Source organism: Ambystoma mexicanum, chromosome 7p, assembly GCF_040938575.1.
Source record: "Ambystoma mexicanum isolate Mex_15411 chromosome 7p, UKY_AmexF1_1, whole genome shotgun sequence".
Classification (NCBI taxonomy): Eukaryota; Metazoa; Chordata; class Amphibia; order Caudata; family Ambystomatidae; genus Ambystoma; species Ambystoma mexicanum.
In genome coordinates this window covers 94,473,020-94,479,019 of record NC_090939.1, presented here as the reverse complement: position 1 = coordinate 94,479,019, position 6,000 = coordinate 94,473,020, and the positions used below count along the sequence as shown (strand labels likewise).

The 6,000-nt window shown below is 41.6% G+C and overlaps 1 long non-coding RNA gene across 1 annotated transcript in view; it reads left to right on the top strand.

The window, feature by feature from the left end:
* Window positions 1-918: 918 nt before the first annotated feature.
* The window catches only part of LOC138526510 (uncharacterized), a 157,600-nt gene continuing 152,518 nt past the window's right edge, over window positions 919-6,000 (top strand). Inside the window, exon 1 of the long non-coding RNA XR_011283596.1 lies at window positions 919-1,006. This is a non-coding gene — a long non-coding RNA (uncharacterized lncRNA). The remainder of the gene's footprint in view (window positions 1,007-6,000) is intronic.

Here is a 6,000-nt window from a genome sequence, read left to right as displayed (position 1 = left end):
AGAAGATTTGAATATGGAGGGATATTTGTCCTTTATTGAAGACCGTTGAAGCGATCTTTGTTTGCAAATATGCAGCTAGGAACCCTATCACTTGCTGTGGTTATGGCAAAATGGGACAGCAACAACTCCCCTATGTGTCCCCTCTGCAGTCCAGCTAGGGAATCTTTGCAAAACTTTCTTTTTATTTGTCCATTATACGCAGATATTAGGAAAAGGAACTTGAAAACTTGTTTTATCAATTGGGGTACGCAAACATTGATGGCAGCTGAGATTCTATATAAAAGGACCAAAACAGTGGATGTTATTTTGGTAACTTCAACCTTATTTGCTAGTGCATGGAGAAGAAGAGAGTTTTATATGAAAATAGATTTTCAGTGTTAGATTCTGTGTTTAATAGTATAGACAAGTGTAATAAGATGTGTTTTCTTTTTTGTTTTTGTTTTTCTGTATATTTGTATATTGTAATATGTGGTATGGCCCTTGTTGGCTCCTAGACTAGTTTAATGGTTGTTATCTAATCGTCTCTGTATTTATTTTTGTCTGCAACATTTATGACATTTTTAACAAAATCAAGTTTATTATGATGATGATGAGAATATGATTAGCATAGTTCTGATGTATCTTCTATTGGTGTTGGAATAGGGGTTAGAACATGGGATGGTGAGCAAAGGTATGATATTGGTGCTTTCCAAGAAAATGTAAAATCCTACTTGTGACATTATGCTAAGAGTTTGTATTAGACATGCTCTGAATATGCACAAATATTGGAATATGCATTACTAGAAAGTTAAGTGCAAGTTCTTATTTTAGTTGCTGTACACACTTGACAAAATGTATTCTTTGTAACATGTTCTCAGCAATCCCTAGTATATCATTTAAGCACTAAATTATTTATATTTGCTTCATTTGTAGAACGTTTCGCGATTTGAGCAGTACTCATTTAGTCTCCTACGTGCCTTGTCACAAGTAGTCACAATTGGTTATGGTTCAACCTACGTTCCTACAGGTAAAAATATTGACACTACTAACCCTAATAGTCTGTTCAAGGTAAGTGCTCTGGAAACCTTTAGTTTTATGAATTGTTAACTAATGATTGCTTTGACCTGCAACTTTGGATTTCAGTATGTAAGATTTGTTAGGTGATTGTGTGGTACTTTTTGATAGCACATGACCTCTTGCTAACTTGTGATATCACACATACTCAATGGGAGTCTTCCTCATTACTGTCCTTACTCTATCAGGTGAGTCCTCATTCCGGTGACCAAAACTCACCTGTGGCCTAAAACTTTTTTTTTTACATATTCTGAATGTACATTTTCTTTTAAGCTTTTTTTGTTTTAAGCTTGGCCCTGCTCTCTTGCAGAGAGTTAAGCCTCCCCATACTCGCAGGTACTTAGTATTTCAGATGACAAGCAATAAATGACATGGTTGAAAAACTGCAAATGACTTTGGGAGGGAAGGAACTCGAGGACTGGGATAAGAAATACATGGAGTTGGAATACTGAGTAATCTGAGTACTGAAGATTACTACCAAGTAATTATGGCTTTATCTCCTCAATCATCTTCCTCATCATATCACTTATTCCAAGCGGATAGGAGGGCATACTAAGCAGTGCTTATATCTTTATCACATAGAAACGTCCAATGACATAAACCCAAGGACACTTTTGCAGGGTGCCACACATTCCCTTAAAAAGAAATACTGTGAAAAAACTGGAACTAAGTGATAACCTACTAAAACATGTGTACCCCTGCCAAAGATAGACATAGGTGTCAAATATCCTCCAGTGGTTGCAAAAAAAGCACTCAAAGATGAAACATTCACCTAAACTTGAATTGTGGAGTTGCTTGAACTGCTGATACAGAGTGACCACAGTGTACAAACGAGTCACGCCTTGTGACAGTCTTTGGGTTTTAGGTGCAAAGTAGAAACATCCCAGTGGAAGTAAGGAATAGGGAGTTCTAAAAAAGTAGAGCATCATGAGAACTTGCGTCATTTTGATCATCGAATATGTAGCGTGGAAGAAAAGAACAAAACAACTTGAAACTGAAAGTGGGCAAACTATTTTTAAAGAAATATAAAATGTTCCCTGCTGCAATGTTTTATCTTCTGAAGATTTACCAGTCAAAAACCTGTCCCCTCTACCGTATTTCTAAAATTATTTAAAGCACTGTTCTTGTCCTGCTCGTCCTCCATGTTGTGAAATTCCTACACTCCCTAGGGACCCTTAGACAGGAAGTGGCATCAGAGAAGGAGGGGAATGGTTTTCTCCAGACCCGTAACGACACCAAAAAGGTGCAAACTCAAAAGTTGTATTTTCTTTTATTATGCAACAACCCCAGTAGTAATAGTAGTCGTCTTAGTAGTAGAAGTAATCGTAGTGGTATCAGCACAGGCAGTACTCCCACCTTCAGTAGTACTACTAGTCACAGTACTACTGTTACCAATAGTATTACTTCTAATAATATTATTATACTACCAATAATAATAGTAGTAGAGCTATGTTAGTGCTGGAAATATGAGTAGATGTAAAACAATCACTGCTAACAGTAGACGTTTATACTATCAGTGCTAGTAATGTCAGTCTAGAAATCTAATTTGAGACCGCAACGCATTTTGGTGGCCGTGGGCCAACCGTCTCATGCACGATACGACAGAATATAGGTTTTCGAGTTTTCCAATGAACAGCCATTTTGATGTAACAAGAATCGCCATTTTGTTTTCTAACCATTGCTCATTGCTTTCTGTTCCTATTGCTTCGCAGTATATTTTCCGCTTACACTTACTCGACTGTGGAACATTGTTGTCTGTATATGAAAAGGACAAGGCCACAGGGGCGAGAAGATAACAAGAGTTTCGCCGAAACACAAACGTAGGCAGCGCCAGGAAGAATGCCCGGCTCCCTCCTTAATGTAGCCTTGAAGCAGAGCCGCAGGGCATTTAATCATTTCACAGCTGCCAGCCAGTCTCGTTATATGGTAGAATATGTTAGAATAATACTGCTAAAGGCTTGAATTATGCTTTTCTAACGGCCCCCTTTTGCTGAGCCCGCTAAGAGCATGTCGGCTCCCAGGACACGAATAGCACCTGATAGATAGCAAGGTCCGGAATGCAACTCCTCCCTGTATGTAGTTCACTTCCAAGAACAGAAGCGTCGTGTTCTATTCAATAACCGAAAGATGCCTACGCACTCACAAATTGCAAATTGTTACTAGAATAGATGTTTGAAGGTGTCATAGTGGTCAGAGATGTCCATCATCACACCAAGTTCAAAGAAACCCAATGAAGAGGGGTGTTATACATGTCATAGCTGATTGTTTGATATGCATTTTGTATATATGGAACTGATGTACGTAATTCACTCTCTTGCGTCCCTCGAGGTCTAGAGATACACGTCGCGGGGCGTGAGACCGAGTTGGCCAACTGAGACTTTTGCTTTGCAATAAAACCCTAGCTTTGGGAATACAACCTCGTGTCTGGCGTCTCTATCGTGTGTGGTGACCCGCCTTGTTTCCATAGACGTCAGGGTCCCCTAGGGGCCCCTTTCAGTAATAGTCGTACTAGCAGTAGCTGCAACAGCGGTAGTAATCATACTACTACCAGTAGCAGTGGTAGCAGCACTACTGACAGTAGTATTCTCATCAGTAGAAATCTTCATTATTATTCATAAACATAGAATATCTCTGCGCATGGGGGATCCCGTAACACACCTTTTAAATAAAATTCTTTCAAGCTGTAAATCTATTATAAATGTGGCAGTCATAAATGCTTTTTTTCTTTTTCTTTTGAGATAAAATCTATTATAAAAGAGCAGATATCAACATTTTGCACCTACTTTCGAACATTGCAGCAAAAGGAAAGGAGGGCTACACCGCTTGTGGGTGTTGTTTGGTTATTTGCCCACTCAGTGACTGCCCTTAGCCATGCTAATCCATATAGCTATTCCCACCCAGTACCTACCCCTCCCTGTCAAAAACGCATACCGCTGGGTTCGCTCAGAGCTGCTCTTTCAAGAAGTAACATCATCAAACTTTGAACAGTGTAGGGCCTCCAGTATTATTTCTAAGCAGACTTCATAGAGTTAATGGCTTAATTACGGCTGTTGAAGAACTATTGGGGTAAAACATGTCTTAACCAAGTCTGCCTTCAGCCACTTTATTTATAAGCAATCTTGGCATTTGTTTCTTGCTGTAAAGCAAGGCCAATAGTGTTGATTTTTATATAGGTATTTGGTAGGCATTTGTTAGACTGTGCCATTATATGCCTAGGTATTTGCACCATCTTCCAGCAGTTGTCATTATAGCCAGGTCGTATCATTGTGGCCTATTGCATAACTACACCAAAGCCAAAGTGATGGCTTTGCAAATGCTTGTGTTTACTTTGGCAGTGTCTGCCTGCCTTCTCGTGCCAATAAAGGGCTTTGTATTTTTTTATAATATACACATGTTGTAATTCCCGATACTATCATGGAGGTGGTAAGCCAAATCTTTTCAAAATCCTTAAAGATGCACTTTTCTAATTGTCCTCAATTTTCCAAATGGTGAAGTGGCCAAGTACAGAAAAGAAGGCAGATATTGATGAGTTTCTGATACCATGACTACAAAGAATACATAACCACTCTAATATTTTTTTGGTGTACATTCTATTGCTATCACCAGCACGCTTATGCATGAGGATTTGCAAGTTAAACAATGCTGACAACAGCTTATTCATCCCACCCAATATGGTGGAAGAAGTGCAAAGGCTACAATGGACACACAGAGTATGAGATGCAAGAGACACATCGTACCATATCAGTCTGTTAGAGTTTTGGAAAATCCACCTATTCTTGAAAGCATTATTTCCATCCATTAAAGACAGATAAGTTCTGTTTGAGACAATGAAGACTACGCTGATGTATTACATCAGCAAACAAGGATCAATCAGATCTAGGTCCGTCTTGAAGGAAGTTCAACAAATGTGGCAATGGGCTCTGGTGAGAGGCGTCACCCTTGTTACGGCTAATATTGTATCCCAGGCTGCCTCACACAACACGCATGCATTCACAAAGAGGAACTCGCGGAAACGTCTGTTGGCTGTGAGGTCCCGGCGGCAACTGCCGTGTGGACCGCGTTTATTACTTAACGCGTATGCGTGAGCCCGAAGGAGGCTCGCGCATGCGTAAACATATTGGGCCTCATTAGGACTCCGGTGCTAAACCATGGTGCTATTAGCACCATGGTCCATGCCGGAGTCCGCCATGGCGGAATGGGGAATTACCACCCCATTCCGAGGTTGGTGGGGCGGTAATACCCCATGCCGCCATGGCCCTTCCCCATTCCCATTTTTTCCCATAGGGCTCAATGGGACCAGCAGGAACCCATGGGTGACGAAAATCTTTTCCAGTGCCACGATGGTGTGGTCGCAGGCTGTCGACTCCACCAGTTCTACCTCTGGATATCTCGATCACTGGTCTACGACTACTAAGAAATACATTCCTCTTCCTCTGGACCCAAAATCTGCATAAACAGTCCCCCACGGTTGCTCACTCCTCTCCATCGATTTGATCATGGGCGCTCTCTCCACCGGGCTCGCTGCCTGACATGGGACACACCTAAGCATGTAGTCGTCCACTCTGTCCTCCAGGTCGGGAAACCAAACTTTCGGCCTTAGTTGAGCTTTTGTTTTGGCCATCCCTTGGTGCCCCGTATGTGCCAGTTCTAGTACCTTGGCTACCAGCGATCTCGGGACCACTATTTGTCGACCGCGTAGGATGAGGCCGTCCTCAGACACAGACAGCTAATTTCTCGCTTTCCATAGCGCTTGCATGTCTCGTTGAGCTCCTGTCTCCCGCCTTGCATTGTTGCCAAGCACTTCCTTCCATTCCCCGCTTCTGATGGCTGCTCTTATGACCCGGAACACTTTGTCGTTGTTGGACGCATCAACAATGTCTTGAAAAGCCAACGCTACCGGCATGGCAGCTTCTACGACGTTGCGTACCATTTCTTGGCTCTCTACGA